Raw genomic sequence first — 16,704 nt, forward strand, 5'->3', positions numbered from 1 at the left:
AAGGTGTCTTGGCAGCATTCATTGTCCTGTCTCTTGAAGCGATTGAAGAGATTGCGAAGAATATCAACACGAGAGTCACGCTGGGTTGATACTCCTTCATTTACCTTGCACAGTCTCTCCCAGATCAGTGTTGCAGAGCCTAAAGCACTTACTCTTCCAAACTGGCCAGGGCTCAGATGGCCACAGATGATGTTCTTCGCTTGAGAATCGAGTTGCTTGAATTTCTTCACATCAGCTGTAGTGACACTGGCAGAGATGATGGGGACTCCATTTTCCACAATATACCAGAGATCATTATCAATAGCTTGTAGATGCATTTGCATTTTGTTCTTCCAGAAGGGAAAGTTCTTTCCTTCGTAGGTTGGACATGCTGCAGTTACCTTAAACATGCCTGCAGTCGACATAACTAAAACTCCAGGTGGTTAAACCAAAATCACACAGAACAAGGGAGTACCTTGCTCTGATACCAATTGAAAGTGCGTTCTATCGACTAGAGGGGGGGTGAATTGGAGATTTTTAGAATTTCATCACTGAGGAAATTCCTTTTGAGGAAATTTCTCACTGATTATTAACTTACAGCGGAAACAGTAAAGGATCAGACGTGCAAACGTTCACACCAGTAGTATTTTAGACTGAAGAATGTGAAAACAGATTGCACAGTAAGCAGGCACGTAGAATAAAGATGATGATTAACTATCGTGAAGAACTTGGGGTTGAGGAAATTCAGAGAAAGTCTTCAGGAAATTCTTCAAACAGTCACAGTGAAAGTCATCAACACATAATACAAAGAAAGTAAAGAGTTGAGGAATTAGAACCCGTTTCTCAGTGAAGACAGTCGATGATGACCCAGTTCCAACTGTTGTGACAGTTGTACATCTGGTTTGGAGCGGCTTGGTATTGAAACCAAAAGACACCCAGTCCCGGGACACACAGTCCCTACCGTATTCTCCTTGAGCTAAGGACACACAGTCCTCGCCCAACACTCGTGGTAAGTCTTCAGGGCAGACTTCCAAACCCTCACAAACTTGGTCACTCGACGATCCACAATTAACTGCTGGAACGTTCTAGACCATGACGCCTAACCATCTGGAGGATGCACAGTCCTCAAAGGTAAAAGGCTTCAGTCCCACACAGGAACAACTTCTTCAGTGATGCTCAATCACTAGGTTTGGTTTGTGGTTTCGGTACGTGGTGTATTTCCTCACTGATGAATTACTCCCGAAGACTCTGAGGAATTTGGGTTGCTCTTATGACAACTGTCAGTTTCTAACAGAGCAGCCAACCAGCTAGTGGTTGAGGGGGTGGCTATTTATAGCCTGGGAGCATCCCGACATGATTTGACACTAATGCCCTTAAATAATATGACCATTGGAGTGGATAAGACCAGTGACTTGGCGTGGTTATCGAAACGGTCGGAACCCTCAACTGTGAGAGTCCTCATGTCACACATATTCCTCACTTGAGGCTTTTGGTAGGAGTTGTATTGGGTTGAGCATCATGAGTAAATCCATTCCATAGTGTTACTTTGACCCCCTTTAACAGAAAGGTGTTCCTATTACTCAAACACGAAGGAAGTAAAATAGAAAGTGTAAATCTTCACGCTTCAAATTCTTCGGAATGAATTTCTTCAGGAACCACCGGACTTCTCTACATTAGTATCTTCATGAGGAATATCAATTTCATTGCAGATTCCTCGCGATTCATTTCTTCAGCTTCAGACCAATTTCTTCAACTGAAGACATACATTTTTAGGGGTCGATATTCTTCAAATATCTCAAACTCCTGAATGACTTATAGATCCCGTGTACACTTATAAACACATTAGATACTTAACCTATAAGTCTTCAAACCACCAAAATCACTAAGGGGCACTAGATGCACTTACATAATTCCTGTTTTAGAATCGTAGGGCCCACTGTCAGTGAATCATACGTTAATTAAAATCATATTAGGCGCTAATTAAACACCTCACCGGCTGGGCCCGCTTGTCAGCGACCCAGACCGGCGGAGCTCATCGCCGGTGGCCACAGAGCACAGAGGTGCTGACAGATTTCCTCCTCCGGCGACCAAATGGCCGGAGGAGGGCATCTACTCGGTCCTGGGACTTGGTCGGATCCATTTGGGGCGGTGGCTAGAGCAGGAAAGCACTATAATGGTGCCGGCGACGTGGTAAGCGGCGGCCGGAGCTCGGCCGTGGTGGAGCAGCGGCTACGGCGTGCAATAGGAGAGGGAAACATGGGGAAACAACGGAGAAGCTCACGGGGGGGCTCGAATGGCGGTTCGGAGGGATCGGGGCCGGCGGCCTTCGGTGGTCGGAGGTGAAGATGATGACGGTGGCAGCGCCAGGGGGCTCTGGCTTCGATTCCTGATGCGGGGAGGGGCGGCACGTCATGGCGAAGGTGATGGGCTGCTCGGCCAGGCCTAGCAGGGGTCAGAAAGGCGCCAGTGAGCTCGAGCCGAGCTCGGCCATGGCAGAAGGATAAGAGCAGAGGGGAAGAGATAAGGTAGAGAGAGAGAGAGGGGGGGGGGGCTCGGGGAAGGAAGAAAAACAAGGCACGGGGTGAGGCATCGCGCTGGCTAGGAGGGACAGGCAGGCAGGGTGGAGGTGGCGCCCCTAGCCTCGGCGCCGTGCTCATCTTCTCCCCTGCCTTCTGGCAGGAGGAGGGAGACAACACGGGAAAACCCCTTGGTGGGCTGGGCCAGCAGGTGAGGACAGGTTAGTTTCTCTCTCTCCTTTTTCTATTTTTGTTTTATTTTCTTTCTGGCATTTAGATTTAGGATTTTAATAAAACATTTAATCATATTATAAAATCCTAGAATGGTATTATGTGACAGTAATAAAAATAATCAATGCCACAAAATAGTTTCAACATTTTTGAAACTTTTATTTTAAAGAAAACAAAATAACTCCATTCCAAACAGTTATTTAATCCAATCAAAATTCATGTACATAAGTTCCTATGACTTAGAAATTTGGTTTGACAAATTTATTCCCTGTCACTATTTTCCCAAATGTTTGGAACATTTTTCTGGTTCCTTTTAAGGTAATATTTTTATTGCCTTTTTTTCAATTTCAACTCATTTGGCTTGATCACTTCCATTTCCAGATTCAATGAAATTTGAAGGCATGCATGTAATGCAATGGCAAGCAAGGCAAATTTGGGCTGTGACAGCTGAACCTTGTACGCATTGCCTTCTTCTTCGCTTTCGACTGTCAGACCGGTGCTGACGACTTGATTTGTAGCCACGATGTACAGAAGAAGGGGTTCTTTACTGAACTTGGAAAGCAGGGCTTTGAGGTCATCGAATGCGGTTTGGGCTTCGTCTGTCCACTCGAAGGTATCGGACTTCTTCATGAGTCAGTACAGAGGTAACGCTTTCTCGCCGAGTCGAGCAATAAACCTGCTCAAAGCCGCTAGGCAACCTGTGAGCTTTTGCACGTCATGTACTCTTACCGGCCGCTGCATTCGAACAATGGTCCCGATCTTTTCGGGGTTGACATCGATCCCTCGTTCGGAAACGAAGAAACTGAGTAACTTCCCGCTGGGAACACCGAATGAACACTTGGCTGGGTTGAGCTTGATATCGTACCTATGTAGGTTGGCGAATGTTTCTGCCAAGTCAGTCAGCAGGTCGGAACCTTTGCGTGATTTGACTATGATATCGTCCATATATGCCTCCACATTTCGACCAATCTAGTCTAAGAGGCATTTTTGGATCATTCGCATAAAAGTTGCTCCTGCATTTTTCAAACTGAATGGCATAGTGATGTAACAGAAGCACCCGAATGGGGTGATGAAAGATGTCTTTAATTCATCTGGACCATACAGACGGATCTGATGATAGCCCGAATAGGCATCAAGGAAGGATAAGTGCTCGCAACCCGCAATCGAATCAACGATTTGATTAATGCGGGGGAGCGGCAAGTGGTCTTTCGGACAGACCTTATTACGGTGCTTGAAATCGATGCACATACGGAGAGACTTGTCCTTTTTGGGCACCATGACAACATTAGCGAGCCACTCGGAGTGGTGTACCTCGCGAATGAAGTTGGCTGCCAGAAGTTTAGCTACCTCCTCTCCGATTGCTTTTCTCTTGTGCGCGGCGGACCGACGCAAGCGTTCTCGGACGGGCCGAGCGGCAGTATCCACATGCAGTCGGTGCTCAGCCAACGCCCTGGGTACACCTGGCATGTCAGTAGGCCTCCATGCAAAAATGTCCTAGTTCTCAGGGAGGAATTGGATGAGCTCGGCATCCTATTTTGGATCAAGGGTGGTGGAGATGTTTGTTGGGGCGACGGTGGCATCCATCGGGTGGATGCTTACTTTCTTCGTGTCTTCCGCCGACTGGAATGCGGACTCGGAAGCTGGCTTCTTTGAACGCATCAGCTCGGCGGGGTCGGCAATCTTCTTGTACTCATCCAACTCGAGTACAGCCATCTGATGATCTGCAATTCTCGACCCCTGCTGCAGACACTCCTCGGCCCGCTGCCGATTGCCTGTGACAATAATCACGCCTTTGGGACCAGGCATCTTCAGCTTCAAATATACGTAACATGGAGGGGCCATGAAACGTACGTTTGCCGGACGGCCCAGAATGGCATGGTATGCACTCTGGAAGTCTACCACCTCGAATGTTAACTTCTCTTTGCGGAAGTTCTTGTCAGAGCCCAAAACGACATCCAACGCACTCTGGCCGAGTGATTTGGCCTTTCTTCCTGGGACGACTCCATGGAACTGCATACTGCTCTCGCTAAGTCTGGACATCGGAATGCCCATTCCCTTGAGAGTATCGGCGTACATGATATTCAAGCCACTGCCGCCGTCCATGAGGACTTTGCGCAGCCTAACTCCTTCCACCACCGGGTCGACGACCAGAGCTTGCCTCCCTAGGGTGGGTACATGTGTTGGGTGGTCTGACTGATCAAAAGTGATTGCAGTCTGTGACCACTTGAGGAACGTGGGAGTGGATGGGGTTGCCATGTTTACCTCCCTGTTGACCAGCTTCAGTCGACTTTTGCTTTCTACATCAACAAAAATCATTAACGTTGCATGGACTTGAGGGAACGGATCCTCCTTGTCCTCATCATCTTGCTCGGTGTCTTTCTTGCTCGGCTGTCCTCCACCGAATCCTTGGATCAGGAGGCGACACTGCCGAGTGGTATGTTTCAACAATATGACATTACCCTGTTCATCCGTCTTTGTGTGGATTGGACACGGTTGATCTAGGATGGAACTTCCTCACTGTTTCTTCTTAGGGGTGTACTGTGGTTTCCCCTTGCCTTTGAACTTAGCGTTTGTACAGACTGTTGCCTCTGCTTGTGGAGTGGATTGGGCTTTCTGTTTCTGCTTCTGATTGCTGCTCCCATCTCCGTCGGTGACTGACGTATGCTTGCCACTACGTATGCGGTTCTCCTCTTTGCCATTTGCATAGCCCATGGCTATCTCCATCATCTTGCTCATGGAGATGTCGCCTGTCCGACCAAACTTCAGGTATAGATCTCTGTACCGAACGCCTGCCTTGAAGGCGCAGACTGCTTGGTGTTCTGTAACGTTCTCTACCGTGTGGTAGAGGGTTGTCCAGCGCTGGATGAAATCGCGCAAGGGCTCGTTTTGTTTCTGGACGCAGTGCTGAAGCTCTATGAGCCCAGCAGGGCATTTGCACGTACCCTCGAAGGTCCTGAGAAAGACTCGGGACAGATCTGCCCAACTGTAAATGCTTGATGGAGCTAACTGGTTTAGCCAAGCTCGAGCCGAACCGTCGAGCATCAGTGGCAGAGGTTTCATGGCAACATGGTCATCTCCGCCGCCGATCTGGACTGCCACTCTGTAGTCATCTAACCAAGTTTCTGGTTTGAACTCTCCTGTGAATTTGCTGATTCCCGTCGCCAATCGGAAGTTGGGAGGGATGTCAGCCGAGCGAATGGCCCGACTGAAACACTCGGGACCAGAAACTACGGTCCTGCTTCCACTCGAACGGTCTCTATCGTGAACATCACGGTGGGCTCGACTTCTATCAACCTTCTTCTGAGTGATATACCCTCTTGCATCAGGCCTTTGATCATGCACGCCACCGCCCGAACGATGATCATCGTAATGCCGGGGTCCATAAGGCCCACTCCGTGGAGGAGTACGCGAACGGCGACGATCTTCGGGATGAGACCGAATGGAAAGCGAATTCCGACTCGGGTTCGTGGAACGGCTGCCCCCTCTATGTCATTGGTGAGAGTCGGGACTGAAAACCGACCGATGTGTGTTCGCTTGAACGGAACTGTTGTGGATCTTTTTGTGCGACTGGGAGACCGCCGAGTTTTGCTGCTGCGCCGTATGTAACAAGGCACGGATCTGCTCTACCAGCCTCAGAATCAGTCGGCTGGAGAGAATTAGCGATCCTGGCGGCTGCAGCCAAGTTGAGGATGGGTGTGCGGAACACCTCGACGTTGCTCTGGCGAGTGCGTCGACTGGAAGAACGAAGGTGTTGATGACGAGCGCCGGATGATTCTCCGATCTCACTCTCGTGCCGACCATTCCCGGAGGGAATTTCGTGGGAATCGGCCATGAGTACTTCGGGTGCAGGCCCGTGACCCTGATACTCGGAAGGTAGTTCAGTCGGAACTGACTCCAAGCACTGGGATGACCACGGGACCACAACCGATTCGAGCACCACCACTTGAGAGGACATGTTTTGTCGCGCTAGGGCGTGTCGCACCCAACGCTGGAACCGCGAGCGACCAGATCGCTTGTTGCGGCGCGTGAAGGGGACGAAGATCGACACTGGGGTCGATGGCTGGAGAAGAAGAACGCCGCAGGAACTGGCACGGAAGTGCGTAGCCCCGCGACTCGGAAGCGTCTCGATGTCGAGGGGCGCATCTTGAAGCCATTCCGAATCGTCGGCGATGAAGGAGAGTGCACCGAAGAAGATATCATGACCCATGCACAGATCTCCACCGGATGACATGACGAAAAGGTGAAATCGCAAACTCGCCGAAAGTCGCTTAGACGGCTGCCCCACGGTGGTCGCCAACTGTCGTGGGTATAAGTCTGACAGTAGAAGTACGGGGTACGAAAGTATATGGGCAGAGCCTTAGCTACGGCGAGGATGTATGACTTCCGGCCCCTCTACGGTGGAGGTAAAGCCCTACGTCTCAGTGCTCTTGGGAGCTTTGTGTCGAGTGTATATCAAGGGATTACAACAAGTGCCAACCCCTGTACCAGTGGTGAAGGGTGGCTTATATAAAGTGCGCTGCCCTTCATAATGGCCCGGTGGACAGGGGCGGAGTAGTGGCGAGTAAAGGCTGGCGTTACTGGTAACGTAAGCCTTAAATGCTAGTTATGGTGTATGAAAATGTATGACCGTTGCCCTCTTGGGAAGTTACGACGTACAGAGTGGATTCCAGACGGTACGTTAGATATGCTTCGAGTGGATCATCGCCGACTGGATGATGGGGGCGTCCTTAGTTCAGTCGGAACTATCTAAGGGCCTTGTCCTCTATGTAGGGTAGTCCTTGGGTAGGACCTATAGGGCAGACCTATGACCCTACCCTGGGACTAAAACCCCATCACCCACCGTCTACTTGCTTTCATGAGAGAAGCCAGTAGTGAACACTATGGCCCCCGGGTCTATTCACACCTATCATTTCCACTTTAGCTTTTACTTTGCTTTGTTACTTTGTTGCTTTCAGTTCTCACTTGGCAAACAATCTATAAGGGATTGACAACCCCTTCATAGTGTTGCGAGCAAGCTTTTTATGTTTGTGCAGGTACTTGTGATACTCCTTCACTGGATCGATACCTTGGTTCTCAAAACCGAGGGAAATACTTACCACCGCTGTGCTACATCACCCTTTCCGCTTCGAGGGAACACCAACGCAAGGCTCCAAGGCCACGGGGAAATCCTTTGCATATTTGCCTAGGAAGTCCCTAAAGGCATAGCCGTAGCAGAAGGATTCCTCGTGCCGTTGGTGAGGAGTATCAAGACAAGAACAGTCTCCCGTCACCACGTGTTTCTCGCGCCATTGGAAAGTCTTTTGTTGCAGTAGCAATGCACAAGTAGTATCTCTACTTAGTGCAGAAGTTTTGGCTGATATGAGGTGGAAGCAATCGTCACATGCTAAGGGATCTCTCGTCATATAATCATTGTTCAGAACCAAGCGAACATAATTCATTATGTTGTCTTCCTTGTCCAACATCTACTTCTAAGCATGTAATAGTCTAGTGAGTGTTCACAATCATAGATGGCGTCAAAGATGATATATTTATATGTGAACCTCTCCTTCTCTATCACTTCCTATTAATTGCAATAACGACCAAGGTCTATGTTTGTCCACCCATAACAAGTTTCAATCAACATTCTTTTTATATGTGGAGCCATCACTTCCCATAAGATCATTACATGATCTTTCATGCTTTTGTTCTTTTATCATTCTTTTCCTTAGATCATGGCATGAAGCAAGGCCTTTAACTAAACCACTCTTTATTATATGACTCACGAGCTCGAATACATTGGGGGTGACACAAAGCAAAACTCAAGCCTAAAACACTAAGAACTTTATTCTACTAGAGAAAGATAAAAACAAAAAATGATCGAACTAAGAAAAGGTAAAGGCGAAAGATGTGATCGTGATACGATACCGGGGCAAATCCCCCAAGCTTGGCACAAGCCAAGGGGATTGCCCATCCCCGTGCTTAGTTGTCTTCCTTCGGAGGTGATGGTGGTGGAGTTGTTTTGTCTTTTGATTCCAAGAGGGACATCAATCTTTGATTTATACCTTGGAGTTTTGTGATATGTTTCTCCAGCAAAACAACTTCACGAGTGAGATAAGTATTACGAACACGATTTATTTCACATAACCTCGAGAGCTCGATCAAGGATGGAGGTAAAAGGTGGAGGTATGGTTGAAGAAAATCCTCTTCCTCAGCTTCTTCCTTGTTGAGCACAGGTTTCTCTTCATCCAACGCCGGATTCTTCTCCTTACTTTTGCCCTTAGTTTCTTTAGATAGCCTTTCCTTGGCCTCCATGACCTCCATTCTTTTCAGATCACCATTTACTTCTTCATAGACTTGAGGGAGATCGTTCTCCCCTACAGATTCCTGAGTCAACATCTTGCTCTAAATATGCGGCAGAAATAGGCTCCAAACGAAAACAGAGGAAATTTGCGTGATACGAGGGTCAGACCTTTCGGGAGAATATATAATGATTTTTTCCCGACCAGAAGGAGTACTCCGCAAGAAAACGGAGTCGGGGAGGCACACGAGGTGGTCACAAGCCCCCGAGGCGTGGCAAGGGGGTGGCCCGCGCCTGGCAGGCTTGTCGCCTCCTCGTGCGTTTTCCAGACTACTTTAAATTTTTCTATTTTTCTAAAAATTCCAAAACGGAGAAAAATTCCTACTGGAAAAGTTTTGGAGTCGGTTTACGTACCGAATCACATACCTCTTCATTTTCGGAGTCTGAAATAGGCTGTTAAATATCCCTTATGTACTCCTCTAGAGTTATGGTATTGATAATATTGCTTTCAACATTTATGGGAGTACCTGAGATATAATGCTTGATTCTTTGCCCATTTACCACTCTCGCAAAATTACCTTCCGTGTTGTTGATCTTGATGGCACCAGAACGATATACTTCCTCAACAATGTAAGGACCTTCCCATTTAGAGAGAAGCTTGCCTCCAAAAAAATATTAAATGAGAATTATATAGCAAGACATAATCACCTATATTGAACTCACGTTTTTGTATCCTTTTATCATGCCACCTATTAACCTTTTCTTTAAACAACTTGGCATTTTCATATGCCTGAGCTCTCCATTCATCAAGCGAGCTAATATCAAATAACCTCTTCTCACCAGCGAGTTTGAAATCAAAGTTGAGCTCTTTGATTGCCCAATAAGCCTTATGCTCTAGCTCAAGAGGTAAATGACATGCTTTACCGTAAACCATTTTGTACGGAGACATGCCCATGGGATTTGTATAAGCAACTCTATAAGCCCACAGTGCATCATCGAGCTTCTTAGACCAATTCTTTCTAGACCTATTGACAGTCTTTTGTAGAATTAGTTTAATCTCTCTATTACTTAGCTCTACTTGACCACTGGACTGAGGGTGATAGGGAGATGCAACTCTATGGTTGACATCATACTTAGCAAGCGTTTTACGGAAAGCACCATGAATGAAATGTGAACCACCATCAGTCATTAGATATCTAGGGACTCCAAATCTAGGGGAAATAACTTCTTTAAGAATCCTGATAGAGTTGTTGTGATGAGCACTACTAGTTGGGATAGCTTCTACCCACTTAGTAACGTAATCAACAACAACTAGGATATGAGTATACCGTTGGATTTTGGAAAAGGTCTCATATAATCAAAGCCCCAAACATCAAATGGTTCAATGACAAGTGAATAATTCACAGGCATTTCCTCACGTTTACTGATATTACCTATTCTTTGACATTCTTCACAAGAAAAGACAAACTTACGGGCTTCCTTGAAGAGAGTGGGCCAATAGAAACCTGATTTCAATACCTTATGTGAAGTTCTATCTCCCGCATGGTGTCCTCCATAAGCCTCGGAGTGACACTTCTGTAGGATCTGTCCCTGTTCATGTTCATGTACACAACGTCTAATAACACCAGCTACTCCTTCCGTATAAAGGTGAGGATCATCTCAAAAGTAATGTCTCAAATCAAAGAAGAAATTCTTCTTTTGCTGGTATGTGAAACTTGGTGGTATATATTTGGCAACGATATAATTTGCATAATTAGCATACCACAGTGTACTATGTGAAGTATTGATGACATTCAGTTGCTCCTCAGGAAAGCTATCATCAATAGGTTGTGGGTCATCAAGAACATTCTCCAACCTAGACAAGTTATCTACTACGGGATTCTCAGCACCCTTCCTATCGACAACATGCAAATGAAATTCTTGTAGCAAGAGAACCCATCTCATAAGTCTAGGTTTAGCGTCTTTCTTTTCCATGAGGTATTTAGTAGCAGCGTGATTAGTGTGAATAGTGTCTTTGGAATCAACTATGTAAGATCTGAACTTTTCACATGCAAACACGACTGCTAAAAATTCCTTTTCAGTAGTAGCATAGTTTCTTTGGGCACTGTCTAGAGTTTTACTAGCATAGTGAATAACATTCAACTTCTTATCAACTCTTTGTCCTAGAACAGCGCCAACAGCATAATCACTAGCATCACACATGATTTCAAAAGGTAAGTTCCAATCAGGTGGTTGAACAATAGGCACAGTTATCACGGCCTTTTTAAGTATTTCGAAGGCTTCCTCACAATCATCGTCAAAAACAAAAGGAATATCCTTATGCAAGATATTGGTAAGAGGCCTAGAAATCTTAGAAAAGTCCTTAATTAACTGGAAACCGGCATGACCTAGGAAACTCCTTATACCTTTGATATCTGTAGGGCATGGCATTTTCTCGATCGCATCAACCTTAGCCTTATCGACTTCAATACCTCTTTCAGAAATTTTATGTCATAAGACGATGCCTTCATTAACCATAAAGTGGCACTTCTCCCAATTCAAGACAAGGTTGGTGTCTTTACATCTCTGCAAAACTCGATCAAGGTTGCTGAGGCAATCATCAAAAGAAGACCCGTAAACGGAGAAGTCATCCATGAAAACATCAACAATCTTTTCACAGAAGTCAGAGAATATATCCATCATACATCTTTGAAAGGTAGCAGGTGCATTACCTAAGCCAAAAGGCATACGCCTGTAAGCAAAAGTACCGAAAGGGCACATGAAAGTGGTTTTCTCCTGATCAGACTGTGCAACAGGTATTTGGGAGAAACCAGAATAACCATCTAGAAAGCAGAAGTGTGTGTGTTTAGACAGTCTTTCTAGCATTTGGTCGATAAAAGGAAAAGGGTAATGATCTTTCCTAGTGGACTTATTCTATTTCCTAAAATCAATCACCATCCTATAGCCAGTAATAATCCTCTGTGGGATGAAATCATCCTTATCATTAGGGACAACAGTAATACCTCCCTTCTTAGGGACGCAATGCACTGGACTCACCCAATCACTATGAGCAACAGGATAGATAATACGTGCTTCCAGGAGCCTTAGTATTTCTTTTCTTACTACCTCTTTCATCTTAGGATTTAATCTCTGTTAATGATCGGCAACTGGTTTGGAATCAGGATCAGTTTTAATCTTGTGCTGACATAGAGTGGGACTAATGCCCTTAAGATCATCAAGAGTATACCCAATAGCAGCACGGTGCTTCCTCAGAGTTTTTAGTAACTTATTTTCTTCATGCTCTAAGATGCTAGCACTAATAATAACAAGATATATCTCTTCTTCATCGAGATTAAGAGTACCGGGTAACTTCTTAAGCTCAAACATCGGATCACCCTTTGGTGGGGGTGGATCTCCAAGAAGTTCAACAGGCAAATTATTCTTAAGGATAGGATGTTGTTCAAAGATAACTCTATCTATCTCATTCCTTTCATCCATATGCATATCATTTTCATGCTCAAGCAAGTATTGCTCTAAAGGATCGCTAGGAGGCATAGTGATAGAGGCTAGAGCAATAATTTCATCCTTACTAGACAACTCTTTTCCATGAGGTTGTCTACCAAACTTGGAGAAATTGAACTCATGTGACACACCTTCAAAACCAACAATAGCAGTTTGCTTCTCACAGTCAATATGAGCATTGACAGTATTGAGGAAGGGACTGCCAAATATGATGGGACAAAAGCTATCATGTGTGGTAGCAAGAACGAGAAAATCAGCAGGATACTTCATTTTACCACACAAGACGTCAACATCTCTAACAATTCCCAAAGGGCAGATAGTATCTCTATTGGCAAGCTGAATAGTGACATCAATAGGTTCCATCTGAACAGGTGCAATCTCGTCTTTAATTTCATCATATAAAGATTGAGGTATTGCACTAACACTAGCACCCACGTCACATAAACCATGATAACAATGATCTCCTATCTTAACAGAAACAACAGGCGTGCTAACAACATGCCTATGTTTGTCTCTAGCATGTGGTTTAGCAATTCTAGCAGCATCTTCACAGAAGTGAATATCATGGCCATCAACATTGTCGGACAGGAGATCTTTGAGAATAGAAATACTAGGTTCAACTATAATTTGCTCAGGGGGTGTAGGTGTTCTAATGTAGCCCCTACGTATCACAGTTGAAACTTTAGAATGATCCTTTATCCTAACAGGGAAAGGTGGTTTCTCAATGTAAGCTCTAGAGACAATAGGATCATTATAAGCAATGAGTTTCTCTTCAACTGGATTGGGTTTAACTACATTGACTTCTAAGGGAGGATGATATTTAAACCACTTCTCTTTAGGGAGATGAATATGAGCAAAAAATGATTCACACAATGAAGCTACTATCTCAGAGTCAAGTCCAAATTTAGCGCTAAAATCACAAAAAGTACTTGTTTCAACAAAGGATTTAACGCAATCAAACTTGAAATTCATACATGACTCCTTACCTTCATCAAACTCCCAATCTTCAGAGTTGCATTTAATTTTTTCCAATAAATTCCATTTGAAGTCAATATCTCTCTTCATAAAAGAACTGGTACAAGAAGTGTCAAGCATGGTGCGATTATCATGAGAAAACCGAGCATAGAAGTTCTGAATGATAATTTCTCTCGAGAGCTCATGGTTGGGGCATGAATATAACATTGATTTAAGCCTCCCCCAATCTTGAGCTATACTTTCTCTGTCACGAGGCCAAAAATTATAATATAATTCTGATCACGATGTACCAAATGCATAGGATAAAACCTTTGATGAAATTCCAATTTCAATCGGTTGTAGTTCCATGATCCAGTATCATCACATAGCCTATACCATGTCAATGCTCTATCACTCAAAGATAAGGGAAATACCTACTTCTTGACCTCATCCTCGGGCAAACCTGCAAGATTAAATAAACCGCAAATTTCATCTACATAGATTAGATGCAAGTCGGGATGTGATGTTCCATCTCCTGTAAAAGGATTAGCCAGCTGTTTCTCAAGCATACCTGAAGGAAATTCATAGAAAATATTTTCAGTAGGTGCAGCAGGTTGAGGAGCAACTCCTTGTGCTTCCGTTCGAGGTGAAGATACCCCGAACAAGCTCCTCAAAGGACTAGTTTCCATAGTGACAAGTGACAATAAATTTCAGCACACTATATAAATGTTTCCTTAGCAAATTCCACTTACCAAAGGCGCTTCACTCCCCGGCAACGGTGCCAGAAAAGAGTCTTGATGACCCAGAAGTGTAGGGGATCTATCGTAGTCCTTTAGATAAGTAATAGTATCGAACCCAACGAGGATCAGAAGGATCTGACAAGTGGTTTTCAGCAAGGTATTCTCTGTAAGCACTGAAATTATCGGTAACAGATAGTTGTGTGATAAGATGATTAGTTGCAAGTAGCGAGTAACAATAGTAACAAAGGTGCAGAAAAGTGGCCCAATCCCTTTTGTAGCAAAGGACAAGCCTGGACAAACTCTTATAGGAGGTAAAGCGCTCCCGAGGACACATGGGAATTTCTGTCAAGCTAGTTTTCATCATGTTCATATGATTCACGTTCGCTACTTTGATAGTTTGATATGTGGGTGGACTGGTGCTTGGGTGCAGCCCTCACTTGGACAAACGTCCCACTTATGATTAACCCCTCTCGCAAGTATCTGGAACTACGAAAGAAGAATAAAGACAAAGTCTAACCATAGCATTAAACTAGTGGATACAAATCAGGCCCTTACGAAGCAACGCATAAACTAGGGTTTAAGCTTCTGTCACTCTAGAAACCCATCATCTACTTACTACTTCCCAATGCCTTCCTCTAGCCCCAAATAATGCTGAAGTGTTATGTAGTCGACGTTCACATAACACCACTAGAGGAAAAACAACATACAACGCATCAAAATATCGAACGAATACCAAATTCACATGACTACTTATAGCATGACTTATCCGATGTCCTCAGGAACAAAAGTGATTACTCACAAAGCATAATTATATTCATGACCATAGAGGTATTGAATAGCATCAAGGATCTGAACATATAATCTTCCACCGAGTAGTCCAACTAGCATCAACTACAAAGAGTAATTAATACTACTAGCAACCTTACAAGTACCAATCGGAGTCGCGAGACGGAGATTGGTTACAAGAGATGAACTAGGGTTTGCAGATGACATGGTGCCGATGAAGATGTTGATGGTGATGAGTCCCCTCCGATGAGAGGAGTGTCGGTGATGACGATGGCAACGATTTCCCCCTCCAGGAGGGAAGTTTCCCCGGCAGGACGACCCTGCCGGAGCTCTAGATTGGTTCTACTCAAGTTCCGCCTCGTGGCGGCGGCGATTCCTCCCGAAAGCCTCCTCTTGATTTTTTATGGAACGAAACCCTCCTTATAGAAAAAGAGGGGAGCCAGAGGGCCAACAAGGAGCCCACAAGCCCCCTAGGCGTGGCCAGGGGGTAGGCCACGCCTAGTAGGCTTGTGGCCTGCTGGTGGCTCCCCTCTGCTACTTCTTCCGCCCAGTATTTTTTATAAATTCCAAAATAATTCGTCGTTGATTTTCACGGATTTTGGAGTTGCGCGGAATAGGTATCTCAAACTTTCTCCTTTTTCAGCCAGAATTCCAGCTGCCGGCATTCTCCCTCTTCATGTAAACCTTGCAAAATAAGAGAGAAAAGGCATAAGTATTGTACCGTGAAGTGTAATAACAGCCGAAAAAGCAATAAATATCAACATTAAAGCATGATGCAAAATGGACGTATCAATAAACAAGATGAGAAGACGTACACTGCGAGCAGCGAGGCAGGGCCTTCCAGCACGGTCGTGATTCCTTCTACGGTGACGGTGGTGGTGTCCCTGGCGATGTTCCTGGAGTCACCCTTGTTGTACTCCTTCCCTGGACAGGCACAATAGAGCGAAAGGCACATCCACATCAAAAAGTCCATCTTGATTGATCTCGATTTGGAGCAAGTGCACTAGAATGCATCAAAACACGTCTGATGTCAGGGAAAAATAATCCAAAAACAAATAATGACAGAATGATAATACACATACATCATGACACATAATTTCAACTCCAACTCTTGTCTACTGTTCCATAAACAAATCAGAAAAGGTAAATCAGATCTGGTCCATCGTTTTTGTTTCAAGAGTTATGTGTTTGTTTTATAATTTTTCCCAAAACACATGTAATGCTGAATTAAGGACTTACTGCACTACTACACCGAAGCCTTATGAACTTTAGTATAGTGCACTCAAATGTATGTCTGTAGTCAAGCATAGCAGACTGTAAACACTATTTTTTCACATTTTGCTATAGTGTTGCCGTAAACTTAAGCAGGTATGGCAAGTAAAGATGCACCTGTTCACACAATGGTGTATTTAATAATCTTTGTTTCCCAAATCGTTCAGCTAGCCCTGTTGTGCAGGGAAAGACGCGACCAAAACCCAAATCCTCTCCAAAGACATAAGAGCTGTCAAGATGGAACTCATCTTCAGTTCACTGGATTGTGTGTATAACTAAGTCAAATGGATCGGTGATCTGGAAATGTTCAGATAAGCTAGCTTACAAAATGATAAGCTTGACTGGGAACACTAGCATACTGACATGGTGTACAGGGGAAATTAACGTTGATAGCCAGACATATTATTTACATCAAAAAGAAATGTCAAATCGTCACGTGATTCAGAAC

The sequence above is a fragment of the Hordeum vulgare genome, chromosome 4H (genome assembly GCF_904849725.1).
Source record: "Hordeum vulgare subsp. vulgare chromosome 4H, MorexV3_pseudomolecules_assembly, whole genome shotgun sequence".
NCBI classification, from domain to species: domain Eukaryota; kingdom Viridiplantae; phylum Streptophyta; class Magnoliopsida; order Poales; family Poaceae; genus Hordeum; species Hordeum vulgare.